Genomic DNA, 21,109 nt, shown 5'->3' with positions numbered 1-21,109 from the left:
TGTAGATTGCCTTGGGTAGTATACTCATTTTGACAATACTGATTCTTCCAATTCCTTTGATGACAATCACAGTATATCTTTCCATCTGTTTGTGTCATCTTTGATTTCTTTCATCAGCATCTTATAGTTTTCAGAGTACATGTCTTTTTTCTCTTAGACAGGTTTATTCCTAGGTATTTTATCCCTTTTGATATGATGATAAATGGGATTGTTTCCCTAATTTCTCTTTCTGATCTTTCATTGTTAGTATATAGAAATGCAATCAATTTCTCTGTATTAATTTTGTATTTTTCAACTTTACCAAATTCATTGACGAGCTCTAAAAGTTACTGGTAGCACTTTTAGGATTTTTTATCTATATATAGTATCATGTCATCTAAACCAGTGATAGTTTTATTTCTTCTTTTCCAATATGGATTCCTTTTATTTCTTTTTCTTCTCTGATTGATATGGTTAGGACTTCCAAAACTATGTTGAATAAGAGTAGTGAGAATGGACGTCCTTGTCTAGTTCCTGATCTTAGTGGAAATTCTTTCAGATTTCCATCTTTCAAATTTTTTTAAATCTTCTATTTCTTTGTTCAACATTTCTTGTAATTTATCAGTCTTTGCCTTCAGTTTTTTTCCAAGATCTTGGGTCATCTTTACTATCATTACTCATATCATTAACTCTTTTTCATGGAGGTTGCTAATTTCAAATTCATTTAACTCTTTTTCTGGAGTTTTGTCTTATTCCTTCATCTGTCTCCTATTCTTCTGCCTTTTCATTTTGTAGACTTTTTGTATGGTCTCATTTTGCAAGCTATAGGGTCGCAGCCTTTCTTGCTTCTGCTGTCTGTGCCCTTACGGGTGAAGTTGGTAGAGGGGCTTGTTGCAGTCCTCCTGATGTGAGTCCTATCCCTCTGGTGTATCGGGTTTTGCCTCTGGGTGTGATTAGAGATGGCTGTGTGCCTAGGAGGACTTTATGCAGCCTGTTTGCTAATGGGTGGGGCTGTATTCCTACCCTTTTTGTTGTTTGGCCTGGGGCTTTTCAGCCCTGATGGGTGGGGTCAGATTTATCCAAAATAGTCACCTCCAGGGGAGTTCACACTAATGATTATTTCTGAGACCTCTGCCTCCAATGTCCTTCCCCCACAGCAAGGCACAGCCACCTCCTGTTTTCCCAGGAGATCCTCCAACACCTGCAGGTAGGTCTGACCCAGATTCTTATGGAGTCTAAGCTTTGCCCTGGGACCCAGTGCTCATGAAACTCTGTGTGCACCCTGCAAGAGTGGAATCTCTGTTTCCCTCAGTCCAATGGGGCTCCTGTGCACACTCCCTACTGGCCTTCAAAGCCAAATGCTCTGGGGGCTCCTCCCAATGCCATACCCCCAGGCTGGGAAATCTGACATGGGATTCAGAACTCTCACTCCTGCAGGAGAACATCTGTGATACAGTTATTTTCCGGTTTGCGGGTTGCCCACCCAGTGGGTATGAGATTGCATATATAGCAAAATTGCCCCTCCTATCAATCGCAATGTGACTTCTTCTTTGTCTTTGGGTGTAAGATATATTTTTTGGTAGTTTCCAGTCTATTTCATTGATGACTGTTCAGCAGTTAGTTGCAATTTTGTTGTTTTCATGAAAGATGTTGAGCTTTAGTCCTTCTACTCTGCCATCTTGCCCCTGCTCCTACAGATTTCTATTATGGTTTAAAAAAAAAAATCTTGACATTCTATTTCTTTCTTTTTTGTTTTGTTTTGTTTTGTTTTCCATGTCTGCAACATGTAGAAGTTGCCTCCTGGGCCAGGGATCAAACCTGCACTACAGTAGTGACCAGAGCCACTGTGGTGACAACTCTAGATCCTTAACCCACTGAGCCACAAACAAATTTTTTGACATTTTATGTCTGTTCCTCCTTCCCACTAACAAAGAAACCCATATAGCCAGCAACTTGAAGGACTATAAGATGAGATTACTGAAGGCAGAGGGCGATGTCTCATTCATCTCCACATCTTCAGAACCTAAGAGAATTATTCTTAATCAATGTTTATCAAAGTGAATAAGCAATATCACCCTTAGAGCCCTCACCTTCATTAAACCCCTTTTGTAGCATGGGGATTATAGACTTTTCAATCTGAATGAGCAGTACTATGCCATATATATGACACTGTTGGTTTATCTACTATATGACCTAAAAGTGCATAGTGAAGCATTTCAGTATGTTCTTGATGTGTGGTATTTTCAAGAAAAAAAGAGTAAAGTCTGAAAAAGAAAAGAAAAAAAAAAAAAAAGCCTGGCTCTTTAAGTAGAGTTATGGTCTTTCAAGTTGACTATTTAAGAGCATTACCTTAAAAAATGTTAACCATCAATTTTCTTATCAATCATGGGAAACCTAAGGCAGAATCAGAATTAGGGAACCACCGTCTGGTGTACTCATCTATGTGATAATATTCTATAACCCCCCTCTCTTTATAGTTCCAGAATGGAATTGTTTTGCCTGAGGTTGGGCAAACCAACTGAAAGTTTTCACAGAATTTCAAATCTCAGATTCTGCCAATTATATGTGGTTGCATATGGTGAGTAGTCTGGGAAAAACTGACTTAAGAACAAACGAGAAGGAAATATAGCTAGAAAACAGAAAAGAATTTAACATTATTTGGTATCTATCTTGTATCTGACATTGTACTAAGACATTATTTAATTTAGTTCTGATAGCAAGCTTAAAAGAGATAGGCTTTGTTAACTTCTTTTAAGGTCAAAGAAGTTAAATAACTGATAAAAGATCACTGTTTCACATTGGGTTTCTAGGAAGCAGATGCTGAGATGGAGATCTGTGTTCAGAAAATTTGTAGAGAATATTCTCAGGATTAATACCTGGAAGGAAGGGGAAGCAGGGTTGAACAGAGGGAGGATTTGGGCTTCTATAAAGTTTCATTGAGGCCTTCAGCTGATCCCATGGGTAGCCCCAGAGCTGTGAGAGTTGTGCCAAGTTGGGGTGAGGGGAACAGGATTTTATACTCCCATGACAACCAGTTAGATGCAGTCTACAGCACTTGCAGAAGCTAGAGAAAATAAATTCTTCAGTCCTGAACAGGGATCTGAGCAACACAACACAAATTCTGCTATAATGAAACAGGCTGGAAGTAACAAAGCCAGAATACAAACACAGCTCTGACACCAAAGCCCAGGCACTTTTCCACTGTGCATGCCCCAGTAGGCAATCAGCTACCTGGTTACTTATACATTGTACCATTTTAGAAAATGGTAAAGAGGAAAAGAGTTTGCATGCTGATTCTGGAAATATGGACTTGGAATCATGACAATTTTCCATGTCTTACATAGATAATTGGATCCACTACTTTTTATTTTTATTTATTTGCTTATTGTTTGTTTGCTTTGGCCATGTTTGTAGCTTGTGGAAATTCTGGGGCCAAGGATCAAACTTGCACCCCAGTAGTGACAATGTTGGATCCTCAACCCACTGAGTCCCCAAGGAACTCCACACTATTTTTGTTTATGATGAACACCTTTACTAAGGTTATGCACAAAAAATTTCTTACTTCACGGAGTTCCCGTCATGGCGCAGTGGTTAACGAAGCCGACTAGAAACCATGAGGTTGCGGGTTCGGTCCCTGCCCTTGCTCAGTGGGTTAACGATCCGGCGTTGCCATGAGCTGTGGTGTAGGTCGCAGACGTGGCTCGGATCGCGCGTTGCTGTGGCTCTGGCGTAGGCCGGCGGCTACAGCTCCAATTTGACCCCTAGCCTGGGAACCTCCATGTGCCGCGGGAGCGGCCCAAAGAAATAGCAAAAAGACAAAAAAAAAAAAAAGAAATTTCTTACTTCTTAAACTGGATTCAACCAAAACATTAAGCATGTTAAAGACTTAAAACATACTCTATCTAGGCTGATTCATTAGATAACTTCCAAATGCTTCATCTTATAATTCTATTAGAAATCAGGAAAAATTGAGTAGCCACAATTTGTGTCAGATATGTGATATATATTTTTAAATATATGTGCTCACCTAAGGCCTAATGGTTAAGTACAGATATTGGTTCAGAACGCCCAGGAGAAAAAAATGTACAAGGATTCACAAAGACTTAATGAAATGCATATACTTCTCACCTTGATATGGAAGTCAGAAAGTTTTAGCTAAAATTTATCAGCCATGTTCTTCAATTTGAAAGTTATCATGACCAGGAGGAGTTCCTGTGGTGGAGCAGTGGTTAACGAATCCAACTAGGAACCATGAGGTTGTGGGTTCGATCCCTGCCCTTGCTCAGTGGGTTAACGATCCAGGGTTGCCGTGAGCTATGGTGTAGGTTGCAGACGCGGCTCGGATCCCGAGTTGCTGTGGCTCTGGAGTAGGCCGGCAGCTACAGCTCTGATTCGACCCCTAGCCTGGGAACCTCCATATGCCGTGGGAGCGGCCCAAGAAATAGCAAAAAAAGACAAGAAACAAAAAAACAAAACAACAACAACAACAACAACAAAAAAGAAAGTTATCATGACCGAACCAAAGTAAAACCTATGGCAGATCTCCTAAATCTGAACGTTAGGGGGTGGGGCAATATGTGTTAATAAGCTCTCCAGGTGATTCTGGTACATGCTCATTTCAGAACCATGGTTGTAAGATTACACGGTAAACTATGTTTTTCAATTTCCACTCAAATGTTTACTTGGAGTCATGTAATAAGTGCTATACATTATTTAACCTTTGTCAAGGGCACTTGTGCATCATGTGTCATTATTTTAAATTTATATTTACATAATACTGCATATTATGTACATTGGACCCAACTGTGTTTTCACAAGTTCTCCAGGCCATTCTGATGCGTGCTCAAGTCTGAGAGGCACTGCTCTAACTCATTATCCATTGGTTCTGCTGTAAACAGAAACTTAGTATGATCCACAGCACTAAATATAAATGTAGTACTAAGCTTTAAAGAACAAGAGGCAAACAAAGATCTAAGAATTCTTGACAGCACAAAGCATCATTTTTCGTGTCCAAGCAATGAAATGTATTGGCTAGAGTGGCAAATTCTGCATAAAAACTTGGGGTCTGGGTCCCCATTCTTTAATCTCCTGGCTGTTTCTTCTCAAAAAATCATTTAATCTTTACAATAGTTTTTTTCTCCTCATCTATAAAAGGAGAGTTTTGCCTTGGGCATCTTTATATGCCTTCCAGGTCTTACATGATTCCAAGCATTTCAATCAATATGGGTAATATTATCATTTTTGAAGAGACCCACATTTCTTCCCATTTCATGCTATTACTCAAAAGCATATCAAAACTCTTAGAATTCATAATAAGAATACAACCCAGTTCAAAAATGAGCAAAGAATCCGAATAGGTATTTCTCCAAAGATATGCAAATGGCCAATAAGCACACGAAAAGACACTCAACATCAGGGACCTGCAACTCAAAACCACAATGAGATACCACTTCACACAGGGCTTGTGGGAATGTAAAAAATGGTGTAGCAACTTTGAAAAACAGTTAAGCAGTTTCTGGAAAGGTGAACACAGACTCCTCATATGACTCAGCAATTCTACTCCTAGGTATACACCAAGAGAACTGAAAATATATGTCTATGCAAAAAGTTGTACACAAATGTTTATAGCAACATTAGTCAGATTTTCCAAAAAGTGGAAACAATACAAATATCCACCAACAAGTGGATTTTTAAAATGTGATGTATCTATACAAAGGAATATCTTCCAAAAATAAAAAAAAAATAATGAAGTAAGAATACATGTTACATTATGGATAGACCTCAAAAATATTAATTCAAAGATGACAGTCACAAAAGACCACTTATGTATGATTTCATTCATAGGAAATGTCCAGAATAGGTAAATCCATATAAATCCATCGATACAGGAAGTAGATTTATGGCTACCCGGGACTGGAAAGGCTGAGGGGGCATAGGGGAGGCAAGTAACTGTTCATGATGTTCTGAAGTTGATTGTGGTGTTGGTTACAGAGCCCCGTGAATATTGAATTGCATTCAACATTGAATTGCGTTCTTTAAATGGGTGAGCTGAATTACATCTCAAATATGTTACCAAAAAATAAAAGCATATCAGAACATTCTCTCCTGCTCCATTTCTCCTCTAGTCATATCAAATGACAACCTGTGAGATATGAAACTAATGCCTTTATAACAGTCTGGAATGAAGTACCATCCTACTGTTATTTAATTCATTATTTTAATACTCAAGCAATAGATTGGATGCAGTGTAGACTAGGCAACTCATGTAATTCTATGTTACTTTTAGTCAAATTTCTAACAAAAGGCATTTACAAAGATGAATGCTAGAAGCCAGCTCTTTTATTATTATACTATAAGTGACTGTTGCAAATCAGTGGTATGCTTTGAACTGGGCATAAACAGGACATCTATAGAATGAGCAAAGATTTCTCAACTCTTTTCTTTAACCCTTGAATTCATTCAGTGTGAATTCTAAAAGAATGTAAGGGCATTGCAAAAAGGAAATTTCATCTCTTCTGAAGCTCACTGCCTTTTCAAGTCACACATGCAAAAATGGTGCTTTGAAAACTTCTGCTGAATTATGCACATGAAAATAAACAACAATCTAGAAAGCAAATTCCTAAAAGACTACACTGATGAGGCTAATCGCAATAATAAATTGGGCCTTACAGAGCATGCTGAATGTCAGTGGCAATTATCTATACCTGTTTTATTTGCTCAAGTTTCAGGTAGACCAAGAGACGCTCTTTGTGAAAGTCTCCTTGACTAATTTTTCCTTAATCAAATCAGGAATGCAAATTTCCTTATCTAATAAATAGCACAGAGCCAGAGGACATGATTTTCATTATAAAAGAACTGCAGCTACATGAGGATATTTCAGAAATTTGGACCAAATGGTATTTTAAAACTTTAAGAGCTAATAGTAATTTGTGTTATGTTTAACTGCATGTTACAGTAAAATGAAATCTTTAAGCTGTGAGGACATAAATAGTTGATTGCTGCTACTTAATTATGGCCTGGCCTATCAGATTCACCAAAAATCACATCTTCAGTGACTGCTGTTTGTATAATTGCTACCATTTGAGGGGATGAGGAGCTGCTTTAAGAAGCTGAAATTTATATAGATCCTATCCTTATGAAAATGTAAGCAGGCATACATTTTTGCATACAACTTCATGAACATACCCCAAGGGGGGGCATAGATAACAGTTTAAGAATCTAGGAAAACCTGAAAAAAGAACCAGAGATGCCATGTCACATGGCTATGATTTAAAAAAAAAAACAAACTTTGACAACACCAAATGTTAGCAAGGAATGGAAAAACCGGAATTTTCACACATTTGGGGAAATCATTTGGAAGTTTCTTAAAAGTTAAACACACAACTACACTGTAATTCAGCAATTCCACTCCTAGGAATTTACCCATAAGAAATGAAAAGTGTGTATCTATGCAAAGTCTTACAAGAGACTGTCCTTAGCCTACTCTTAACAGCTAAAAACCAGTAACAACCCAAATGGCCATTGACAGGAGCATGGATAAATAAATTGTGGTATACTCATACAATGTAATCATATAACGAAAAAAATGAAAGAATGCTCTACTTACATCCACCACAATATGACTAAGTTTCAAAAACATTATCCTGAATGAAAGAAGCCAAACAAAAGAAAGTATGAAATTCTAGAACAGGCAAACCTAACACACAGCAATAGAAATCAGAATAATGGCTGTTTCTGAAGGGTGTGATGGACGAGGAGGGGAGAACACGGGATCTCTCTAGGTGTTGGAAATGTTCTATATCTTGATGGAAGTATGGGTTATACATATGTGTGCATTTGTCAAAATTGACTGAATTCTGGGAGTTCCTGCTGTGGCACAGGGGGTTAAAATCTGACTACAGTGGCTTGGGTCACTGCAGAGGTGAGGGTTTATTCCCCAGCCCAGGGCAGTGGGTTAAAGGATTCGGCATTGCTACAGCTGTGGTATAGTTTGCAGCTGCAGCTAGGATTCAGTCCCTGGCTTGGGGAACTTCTATATGTGGCCATTAAAAAAAAAAAAAAAAAAGATTGAACTGTATACTTAAGATCTCTGTGTTTCAATTCATACAAAATGAATTTCAATAAAATATTTTTTAGAAACAGAGATGAATTAGGGATCTGTTAAGTATCAGTATAAGAAAGAGAATTTTGGTTTTGTTTTTTTTCTTTTAGAGCTGCACCCGCAGCATATGGAGGTTCCCAGGCTAGGGGCCAGAGCTACAGCTGCCTGCCTACACTGCAGACACAGCAACGCAGGATCCAAGCCTCATCTGTACCAACATCGCAGCTCACAGCAACGCCAGATCCCTGACCCACTGAGCGAAGCCAGGGATCAAACCCACATCCTCATGGATACTAATCAGATTCATTTCCACTGCGTCACAATGGGAACTCCAGAATTTAGGTTTTTTATTGCACATTTAGGCATGTATTAGTAAAAGCACTGGAAGAGATGGTAAGGGTTGCTTCTTTAGATCATAGGGGTTATTTGAAAGTAAAGCTGCACACACACAAAAAGGATGACTCCTCTAGTAGAGTATTTATGACTGTTGTTTGCATAGTTTACTTAGCATTTTCCTATATCTCTCATTTGATTCTCATGACAACTCCATGCAGGAGGTGTTTTGATCACACACGCCCCCATTATGCAGGTAATGAAATTGAGGTTCAGAGATGTTGAGGGTTCTACCCAAGGTCACACAGTCCATGAGTGGCGGAGCTAGGGCCCAAACCACTATTTTCTGGAGGAAATTTGGTGCTCATTTCTATCTCTGCATCTTTAGAAAGAAGAAAATTACAACAGCCAGAGAAATATCTGAGTGAGAGTCTAGAACATAGACATTCTTTAGTGAATTAAAAATCCAGGAGTCTGATACACATCATTAAGAACCTCTAGCCCTTTGTTTTTAGGGCTCAATAACACTTTGTTTACTGAAAAAGCATGGCTGGAGCATGTCAACAACTCTCTGGGTTAGTGTGAGTTTCTCTGTTACTCAGCATCGAGCTTCAGTGATCATTTTAAGGATACATGTAATTGAGAGGCACAAGCGAAGCAGGGAGGCCCCCCAGACCTGGAGTGTGGCTTCCTAGTCCTTTCTTCCTACATCAAACTTGTACTCTCTAGCCCAGAGCAATGATGGGGGTCTCCAAAGAGATGTGTGGATTACCTTACACAACAGGGAGACTTTAGGTTATGAATCATCTCCATTTTATACCCAGATCATTATATGACTTAAATGGGAGCCTCCAGGGAGCCATGATTCATAAATCATGGACTCTAAATTACTTTTCCATAAGCAATCCTAAACAAGGTTCATTTCTGCTAAAAGCACTCCATAGACAGGGAGTCCTCTGCTAGCCAATCACATTAGTTTGTTTACCAGAAGGCCAATTATCAGCATATTTATAAAGAGATTACATTGGGTCACTTGCTTTCTATGTTTCCAAGGAGTGTTCTCCCGGTTAAAGGAGCAAAAGGATGATAAGCCAGCTGCATAACTTCTTCCCCCCAGAACTGAAATCCAAGAGATACACCACGGACCTCAGTTCAACCCCACCACACCTTAGTTCTCGGAATGCCTAATCATTAGGAAGCTTCTCATGAGGGGACTGGCTGAGGCACCTCTGAGCAGAGGTATCCTAAGGACAAGGTAAATGGGCCATGACATGGGGATTGATTTAGAGGAATGGGGGGTGGAAGGGAACTAATGCCACATAAACAAAGAAATTAAATATTAGAGTCTACTTATTGGAGGCTCACTACCATAAGCTCATACAGGAATATGACCTTTATTTAACTGATGTGGAGCTGAGGCACAAAGACACTAAGTAACTTGCTCAAGAGCGCACAACAAGGGAGGGCAAAGCCAAGATTTAAATACAGTATCATTCGAGGCCCAATCTCAACTTCACTGTCCCCTCACCCCCTTCCTCACTATGCTTCATGATGCTGAAGCTTGGACTCTGCAAAGCAATATTGTGGTTGTCCAGCGGCTCACTGTGAGGCAATGCCCATCTGGGGCACTAGAGGGAGACTGCAGGGCTGGTGGAGGGAGAAAGGATGCACTTTTCTCCTGTTTGCTTCTTGTTCCTCTAAGTCACCCCAGAAATGCCTCTTCACCCTAATATTAGCAGACTCTTCCTGTAGCAACAGCTGAATCTACTTTGTAGTTTCTTTGACACCTGCACCAGCCAGCCTGGGCCTCCTCCTCAGAGGTCTGGGTCCCCACCCCAGGACCATACTCTTGAGTTTCCAAGTTTTAACAGATTCTAACTTCTTCCAACTGTTTCCCCTAAACCCAGGTGGCTGCATCCGAACAATTATTATCTCTCTGATACTTCAGTGTTCTCTTTCTACTCTTTCAGTTATATAGCTAACAACTCTTCAAATTCCACTCCCCACTCACATCCTCATTTGCCACCATAAGACGAGGTGGTTGTGACTTACACACAACTTACCAGGTTAGCTTTCATTTTGTTTGGGGTGTGGGGGTCCTAGGAAGGAAACTGAAGTTTATTTAGCTAGTGTCCTCTAGACGTTTCTTGTCACTGAGTATTCTCTTTTTATTTTTGGTCTTTTTAGGGCCATACTCACAGCATATGGAGGTTCCCAGGCTAGGGGTCGAATCGAGCTGTAGCCACCGGCCTAAGTCACAGCCACAACCACACCAGATCTGAGCTGCATCTACAACCTACACCTCAGGTCAAGGCACCACCGGATCTTTAATCCACTGAGCAAGGTCAGGGATTGAATCTGCGTCCTCATGGATATTAGTCAGATTCGTTTCTGCTGAACCACAACAGGAACTCCTCACTGAGTATTCTTAATTTGATGCATATTATTTTTCATCAACTCTACTGAAATATAACTTATTGAAAATAAACTGCATCCCTTCAAAGGATACAATTTGATGCATTCTGACATATGTACACACATGAGAAACCACTGACACAATCAAGGTTCAGACATTTCATTTACCACCTCCCCCAACCCCCACCAAAGTCTCCTCAGGCCCCTTTTCAGTCCATACCTCCCTCTACCCTGGACCCCAGACAACCAACCTCTGATCTGCTTTCAGCAGCTATAAATTAGTTTGCATTTTCTAGGATTTTATATAAGTGGAATCATCATGCAGGCTTTTGTGTCTGGCTTCTTTCACTCAGCATAATGACTGTGAGATTCACTTGTGTTGCTGCATTTATCGATCATTCAGTTCTTTTATTGCTAAGTAATAATGATCGTACAGATGTACCATAGTTTGTTTATCCACTTAAGTGTTGATTCACATGTGGGTAATTTCCAGTTTGGGATTATTATGACTAAAGCTGCTATAAATATTTATATATAAATCTTTGTATTGTAAATACCTAGACACAAGGGTGTATTATTTTTAACTTGAAGTGTAACATAAATAAAGTGCACAAATCATAAATACGCATGTTGACAATTTCTTACATTCATATACCCCCGTGTAATACCACTCAGATTAAGATTTAGAATATTTTCAACACACAGAAGGTGCTCCTGTGTCCTTCCCAGTCATCAGACCCCTGCAAGGTCATCACTATTCTGTCTTCTGTTTCCACTGATGATTTTTTTCTTGTTTGAGGACCTCATGTAAATGGAATTAAAGCATAGCTGTGCACCCCTTGTGTCTGGCTTTTCTTGTTCGACATGTCTGTGAGATTGAATCATGCCATTATGCATAGTTGAAGTTTCTTCTCTTTATTGATATGCATTTTTTTTTGACATATAGGGTTGCTGCAGTTTTATTTCATTTATGAATATAGCTATCATGGACATCCTTGTATATGCCTTTGGTGAACATATATTCTCACTTTTCTTGATCCAGATATGGAATTGTTGGATAATGGGGTATGTGTGTGTTTAGCTTTCCAATGCAGTTTTATCAGTTTACACGCATACCACCAATGTATGACAATTTCAAGTACTCCATATCCTCATCAATACTTGCTATTAAGGTCTTTTTTTTTAGTCATTCTGGTATACATGTCATGCAATCTCATTGTGGTTTTAATAATATTTCCCTGATAAAAAATTAAGTTGGGTCATTTGGATACATTCTTTTGTGAAGTGTCTATTTAAGGTTTTTGTCCATTTTAAACTAGGCTATTTTTTTATTATTGATTTTTAGGAATTCCAAATATCAATCTTTTGTTAGATATATGTACAACAAATACATACATCCTAGTCTGTGGCTTACATTTTCATTCTCTTCAGTGTGTTTGGACAAACAAAATTTCTTTTTTTTTTCTTTTTTTTGTCTTTTTGCCTTTTCTTGGGCTGCTCCTGCAGCATATGGAGGTTCCCAGGCTAGGGGTCGAATCAGAGCTGTAGCCACTGGCCTACACCACAGCCACAGCAATGCAGGATCCGAGCCGTGTCTGCAACCTACACCACAGCTCACGGCAACACCGGATCCTTAACCCACTGAGCAAGGGCAGGGACCGAACCCGCAACCTCATGGTTCCTAGTCAGATTCGTTCACCACTGAGCCCCGAGGGGAACTCCAGAATTTCTTAATTTAGTTTAGTTTAGTTTAGTTTTTGCCATGCCCATGGCATGCTAAAGTTTCTGAGCAAGGGATGGAATCTGCACCCCAGCAGTGACAACACTGAATCCTTAACTGCTAGCTTACCAGGGAACTCCCAGAATTTCTTATTTTAATAAAGTCTAATTTATCAACCTTAGCTTTTATGATAAGTGCTATTTCTGTCCTCTTTACAACATCTTTGCCCATCCCAAGGTCACTTAACATCCATTTAAGATGACATAACCATGTGATATTTCAGGGGTTTGAGGGCCAGGGCTCATGTATTGCATGATAAATCTTGGGTCTTATGCCCTAGTAGACAGCCCTGACATCCTACGTGAGGGGTGAGAGGGCAAGGAGAGTAGTTTGAGACAAGAGAATAGGGACAGAGCTCAGGAGGGTGTGAAGGGTGTGAAGGGAGGCGCAGAGATGTGCAAAGACAGGATGGAGAGGAGCAGAGAAAGGAAAAGAGAAAGAGTGTGAGGAGGGAAGGGATGGTTTCCCAGCCTGAGCAAAATGCACCTCTAACTCAGGAATCCCTTCCCTCTCTGCACGCAGGCCAATAATCCCTTATCCTTGAAAAAGACTTTTTAAAACATTAGCTGATTTTGTTATAAATATTCACTTCCCAAGGATGTGCTGCGACAGCATTACATTAATGTGTATCTGAAACCATATCTAGGTTTTGACCAATATCCAGAAATTAACCCTGACAAAATGTGTAGTAATTATAAATGAGGGCTTTGAAGTCACATAAACCTAAGTGCCATTACTTACCTACTCCTGTCCTTTGGTAAGTTCATCTACTTCTGTGAGTCTCAGTTTTTTCATAAAGTCTCAGAGCTTTATTTATTGAGTGCTTAATATGCATTAGATGCTGTGCCAAGAGTTTTATATCCCTTAACTCATTTAATTTTCTAGGAAGTATGTGATATTATTTTCTCCATTGTTAAGATTATGACCCTGAGAAAGTTTATATTTGCCCAAAGTCACGGAGTTAGTAAGTAATAAAATAGAGATTTGAACCTAGAACCCATGTTCTTTATATATATATGAACCCATATTCTTCATCTTATATAGTCTAATATAAAGGTTTCATACTTACTGGCACTGGTCATTCTAATACATGATAATCACTTAATTAATGCTCCCTCTACTGCATAGGACAATAACTTGTGCAATGGACAATAACTTGTTTGATCATGGTTTGAAATAGCCTCAGTTACAAATAGGCAAGTTTGATGACTCTTCTGCCCAACTAATAGAGCCACTATGAGGGCCAAATGAGGTAATGTCTAAAGAAGTATACCATAGATGGCTCCATACTTGTTAGAGAACACCATCGCTATCACTTCAAAATGAGCCTGAGTTTTGTGAATACCATAGGATCAGATCAAACCGGTTCTGTTCATGCAATATACACTCCGGGTGCACAGAAGTATTATACTTGAGAGAAATGCTATTCTTTCTATGAGATGTTTGACCTTGACCTGGGACTAATATTACAGCAACTGGCTGCTCATAAATTGAAACATAAACTTACGTGCAGAAATAAAAACAAAATTTCCACAATGACAAGATTTTTTTAAAATCAATATTTTGAATTGTTTTTTCAGTTGAAGTATTGGTATGTATCATGCCAAAGTTTCTGGACTAATGTAATTAATTCTTAGTTGCGTAAGAATTATTTGGGTCCCTATTTCTTGATTTTAATGTTAGGAAATAATCCTATATGCAATGTACATTCTCACAGCTAGAAGGAATTTGACCCAGTGCCCAAAATGCCCACTTTCTCCTTTCTCGGGAGCTAAAAAACAGGTAGACAAGATGTGGAATTTAAAATCAGAATACCAGTGTTAACCTCCGATATGCTGGCTAAACTTTTACATGGGAAGTTTGAAATAGTTTTTTCTTCTCTGCTCACAGATATGGCAAGGGGTAAGATACAAGCAAGAGATTTCTTTGATCTTGAGTTATAACACTGACCATCAATAAGCAGAGTTTTTGTTAGGAAGTTTTCACTCAAAACAATACCTGATGGAAAATACAAAGCCACAATTGGCTAAATATCCACTGACCCTCCAATTATATTCCTGTCTCTGTACCTTACACACTAAGGGGAGATAAAAAGAATAAATAAAATTGTGGTCCTTGCTCTCTAACAGCCACAATCTATGATCAAAACCACATATAGATGAAAGATAATTTTAAAGATTTATAAAACAAATTTAAACAAAAATAAATATGAGAATGACCACAATTTTTGGTGGGTGAAGGAAACTCAAAATGAGGGGAAAAGGTATTATAAAATCATCAGGGAAGAGTTCATGGAAGTTGACAGGAGGTAGCTGTATCCTTGGCCACCATTTTATTTACTACCAGAGAATGTATTATTTCTGCAACCAGAGACCTTGAATGATCTTTGATAGACATTTAATTGCTCTGTGATTCAGTTTCCTCATTTATCAAACAGAAAACCATGCTCATTTCTTACGTAAATCTCTGAGGGCTAGTTGGAAAACACGGAAATATCTCATTTTATTATTGTAGATATATTTAAGATAAAAGGCAGATAAATTAAATTATATGTCATAGAAATTTATATCTACGATAATTAAGAGATAGCCCAGCAAGCCAACTCTTCTCTGTAGCCTAAATTTAAGTCAGATAAAAATAAAAATCTCATGACAAGGTAGATTCACACAGAATTGTGAGTGAAGCTTACAGGTTTTTAAACATTTTGGTCAGTATTTTTCATGGATCAAGAGTGGGATGTTGAGAAATAAATCAGTAAGCTCAAATATACAAGCTAACTTCACATCTAAAGCAGCTAGAGGAGAAGAACAGACGAGACCTAAAGTTAGTAGAAGGAAAGAAATCAAAGATCAGAGCAGAAATCAATGAGATAGAAAAGAAGAAAACAACAGAAAAGATCAATGAAATGAAAAGCTGGTTCTTTGAAAAGACCAACAAAATTGATAAAGTCTTAGCCAGACTTATCAAGAAAAAAAGAGAGAGGACTCAAATCAATAAAATTAGAAATGAAAAAGGAGAAGTAACAACAGACATCACAGAAATACAAAGGATCATAAGAGACTACTGTATGCAACTATGTGCCAATACGACAGAAAACCCAGAAGAAATGGACAAATTCTTAGACAAGTACAATCTTCCAAGACTAAACCAAGATGAAATAGAAAAGATGAACAGACAAAACACAAGTATTGAAATTGAAACAGTAATTAAAAAACTTGCAACAAACAAAAGTCCAGAACCAGATGGCTTTACAGGCGAATTCTATTAAACATTTAGAGAAGAGCTAACACCTATCCTTCTGAAACTATTCCAAAAAATCACAGAGGAAGGGACACTCCCAAACTCATTCTATGAGGCCACCATCACCCTGATACCAAAACCAGACAAATATACCACAAAAAAAGAAAACTACAGGCCAATTTCACTGATGAACATCGATGCAAAAATCCTCAACAAAATACTAGCAAACCATATCCAACAATACATTAAAAGGATTGTACATCATGATCAACTGTGATTTATCCCAGGGATGCAAGGGTTCTTCAATATCCACGAATCCATCAGTGTGATACACCACATTAACAACCTGAGAAATAAAAACCATATGATCCTCTCAATAGACAAAGAAAAAGCCTTTGACAAAATCCAACACCCATTCCTGATAAAAACTCTTCAGAAAGTGGGCATAGAGGGAACTTACCTCAACAACATAAAGGTCATATATGACAAACCCACAGCTAACATCATTCTCAATGGTGAAAAGCTGAAAGAATTCCCGCTGAGATCAGGAACAAGACAAGGGTGTCCGTTCTTGCCACTACTCTTCAATATAGTTTTGGAAGTCCTAGCCACAGCAATCAGAGAAGTAAAAGAAACACAAATAAAAATCATAATCACAATGAACAAAAAGGGAAGGGTGGGGAGGAGGGATGGATTGAGGGTTTGGGATTGTCAAATGCACACTTTTGTTTATGGACCAATCAATCAACAGGGACTTGCTGTATAGTACAGGGAAATTTACTCAATATTCTGTGATAACCTGTAAGGGAATGGATATGTGTGTGTATACACACACACACACACACACACGCACACACGCACACACATATATATATACACACACATATATATATGGCTGTATCATTTTTCCATTCAGCATAAATTAACACTGCAAATTAACATTGTAATTCACCTACATTTCGATAAAATTAATTTAAAAAAAACACAATGAGATACCGCCTCACACCTGTCAGAATGGCTATTATCAAAAATTAACATATAACACATGTAGGCCAGAATGTGGAAAAAAGGGGACTCTTAGGCACTGTTGGTGGCAATGTAAATTGGTGCAACCATCATGAAAAACAGTATGGAGTTACCTCGAAAATTAAAAACAGAACTACCATATGATCCAGCAATTACACTTCTGTATATTTTTTCAAAAAAGAATCAAAAAGACTAATTCAAAAATATATACACACTCCTATGCTCATTGCAGCATTATTCACAATAGCCAAGACATGAAAGCAACAACAGTATTTATAAATAGATGAGTGGATAAAGAAGATGTGTTACATGTATATGATAGAATATTACTCAGCCATAAAAAGGATGAAATCTTGCCACTTGTGACAGCATGGATGGATCTAAATGGCATTAAGCTAAGTGAAATCAGTCAGATAGAGAAAGAAAAATACTATATGATTTTACTTATATGTGGAACCTAAAAAACAAAACAAATGAACAATCATAACAAAAAGAAACAGAGTCATAGATACAGAGAACAAACTGGTGGTTGCTGGTGGGGTGGGAAATGAGTGAAATAGGTGAAGGAGATTAAGAGGAGCAAACCTGGAGTTCCTGTCGTCGTGCAGTGGTTAACGAATCCGACTAGGAACCATGAAGTTGTGGGTTCGATCCCTGCCCTTGCTCAGTGGGTTAACAATCCGGCGTTGCTGTGAGCTGTGGTGTAGGTCGCAGACGCGGCTTGGATCCCGCGTTGCTGTGGCTCTGGCATAGGCTGGTGTCAACAACTCCGATTAGACCCCTGGCCTGGGAACCTCCATATGCCGCGGGAGTGGCCCAATAAATGGCAAAAGACAAAAAAAAAAAAAAAAAAAGAGGTGCAAACCTACTCATGTAAAATAAATGTCCCAGAGATGAAAGGTACAGCATGGGGAATACAGTCAATAATATTATAATAACTTTGTATGGTGACAGATTTTGTGTGGTAACTAGACTTACCATGGTTATCATTTTATAATGTATAAAAATATGGAATCACTATATCGTATACCTGAAACTAATATAATGTAATCTGTTATACCTTTTAAAGTAATTAATTAATAAAAATGAAATTACAGGATTCTAGAAATTCACTTTGAGGTAGTTACCTGGGGTGGGAGGCAAAACAAAAAGGCTTGTTTTGAAGCACCAAGCCTACTGAAAAATAAAAATGCTTTTATAGGCAACACTCACACGCATACCCACACAGAGATCGATATACATATCCCTACAGTTTTAATACATCATCAATAACAATAACATAACTCATTTACTGAGTATTTACCTCATGCCAGCCCTGGGTTGAGCAATTTATAGATATTATCTTCTCCCACTCCCTACAACTTTGCAAAGAAAACTGTATTTCTTTTCACTTTCTGTCATTTTTTTAAATTCTGACGAAATACTAAGGCTTAAAAGGGTTAAAGAAATTGCTCAAAGTCATATCCATTAAGAGTAGTTATCTTGGTTAAATAAAACATTAGTTGGAAGTGGAACAATTAATATATCAACAAACTAAATTGCTGATTGTTGATTGATTTGGGCAGAGTTGCTGAGGGTCTGGCTTTCCCATGTACACATCAGCATGATCTAAAATACCAAGGCCTGAAAAGAACACATTACTGCAGAACAGACAAGATGCTGATTATTACATTATCCTTTCCATCCAAATAAATACTGCATTTATCTCACTCACATTATTCAAAAGCTGGGAAAAAAAAATCATGTTGAAAATATAAATTAATAGTGTTCTGTAACTAAATGTGGACTTGGTCTCTGATTAATGTTCTTGAAATAATTAGAGTTGGTTCTCATGAAGTGGTCTTTCTTGGTCACTAAATTTCAAGAAGTGCAAATTAAAGTTTAACATAAATTGACATAGTCGTCAGGAATTCAGGTGAGAGCCACAATTCTGAATGATCACTGTCATCCTGTTTGTGTTTCCATTTCTCACTGGAGTTTCAGTTAAAATATTAAACAGTCTCGTGCTTGAAAATTTTGTCTTTTCTGATTTAACCAGGAGCCTCATTCAGGGGCAAAATTTGCAAAGTAATTATCATGGGATGGTCACATTATTTCAGCATTTGTCAGGGACCATTTTATTCCTGTAGAACATATGTGTCCTCATTCTGCTGCTCTGTGCCAAGAGACCCTTGATGTTGCTCTTGATGCAATCAACATCATTCTTTTCTTTAAACATCATAAATCATATTGCCAAAAAATAATTCTGCAGCATCTACTCTACTGGACTGAGACATACATCAAGTTAATGTCAAAGCTACACTGGCAATGCCTTAAAATGTTAGACTAGATTCCATTCCTTAACTCTAATCATTATTTAAGCAATCATATGTCTGATTTTATAATTCTCTTTTGGGAGTTGTGATATGCACTTTAAAACCCCCTGAGCACTGCTGGAATATTTCTCTCTTGACCTAGAAAGGGAAACTATAATAAGTTTCCTGCTGAATTAACTACTGAAAAAGAACTGTTTGGTAAATTTATTTAACACAATCTCTTTCCATTTTTCATTAAGAAAAAAGTGACAAAAGGAAAACACTCAGTTTTACCTCTGCCTACAGGTGGAACTCATTTTTAGTTTTAGATCAATGAGGCAACTCTGGACCAGATGCCAGAAACTGAATGCTAGATGCAGAGCACACTGCCACTCATTCACCTTTTTGGCCTGCTAAGGAACTCGTAGGTCCTCTCCGTTCACAGCCAATCTTATGCCTGAAAGGGGCTCACAGTAAAAAGCCTGCACCAAATTCACGTATATCAGCTGCACAGCCATTGGTCCAAGTGTTCAAAAACCAAACAGTAAACACTTAATTCAATAAAATGTAAATATTAACTGCCAGTGTTGGCACTGTAGATTATTCTATGAGAATCTAATTAGAATACTTTAATGTTCTGTAGGAGAGTGTGATGGAGGAAAATGGGCAACTTTGCTAAGCCAGACTCACTGAGTTAAATCTATTGACTCTATTTTAAAAATCCTGTATTCATTAGCTTCCTCTTAGGTGGAAACTGAAATGAAGACCCAAAAAAGAATAAGTCCACATGACTCATTGATCTACCCAGACCCAGACCTTCAGGTTCCACTTTATCGGAACTCATGTTAAAGTTTTTGTTATTCCCTTGTGGTTGAATTATTTAACTTTTGGATTAGTTAATTAAAGCTCCATAGGGTCTTCTCGTCTTATTTTTTTATTCCCGCCTCTTCACGGGAAGGTCAATTTCACTGATTGGAAGTAAGAGACAGTAAAACCACAGGCAAAACAACCAAGCCCATGAAGTGGGTGACTTTCCAAGGACAAAGAAAGCCCCAAGAAGAAAGTTAAATTTTTATACCATAGTCTCAACCACCATCCCAGACCTATAGAACTCAGCTCATGACTCCCTGGCTATAAAACCTGATTCTCTCTCCCAAAGGCAGTGGGGGGTTGGGGGTGGGGGTTCCGAGTTCCTCTTGCTCAGGGCTCCTGGCCACTCTGCTGGTCAATAAATCTTGCTTGAGAACTCACTGCTCTGGTCAACTGTTTTCTTTCCCCAGTACTCTAATAGCGCCTCCTGATTAATTTTCAAAAAGATTCTCAAAAAATTTCAGACTCCCTTATGTTCCAGTATGTCTCTATGGATACTTACATGCTGATGAAACATGTTTTCTGGGTTTGTTTGGTTTTTTTTGTCTTTTTGTCTTTTTAGGGCTGCACCTGTGGCATATGGAGGTTCCCAGGCTAGGGGTCCAGTGGGAACTGTGGCCACCAGCCTACACCACAGCCACAGCAATGCAGGATCCGAGCTGCATCTGCAACCTACACCACAGCTCACGGCAACGCCGGATCCTTAACCCACTGAGCAAGGGCAGGGATCGAACCCGCAACCTCATGGTTCCTAGTCGGATTCGTTAACCACTGCGCCATGACGGGAACTCCTAGTTAGGTCCTTTTTCATTGCTAACTAAGAGAACTGTATTTTGCCCAAACAATAGTCCATCAAACTTAAAATAAATCTAGATGGTAACAAGCTTTCTCCACAGCCTACAGAAAGGAGTTTACTCCACAAGGGTTAGTGATCAGTTCCATTCGTCATGCTCTGCAGTCGTTAACAAGACTGTAGATAGCATGTTTATCATTGTAACACTAGAATGTTTATTTTTAATTCATCATTTCAACTACTTACTTAGTTTTTCATAAAAAAGCACTGACTAAAAA

Source organism: Phacochoerus africanus, chromosome 1 (assembly GCF_016906955.1).
Source record: "Phacochoerus africanus isolate WHEZ1 chromosome 1, ROS_Pafr_v1, whole genome shotgun sequence".
Lineage (NCBI taxonomy): Eukaryota > Metazoa > Chordata > Mammalia > Artiodactyla > Suidae > Phacochoerus > Phacochoerus africanus.
Note: the sequence above shows the minus strand (reverse complement) of the source record.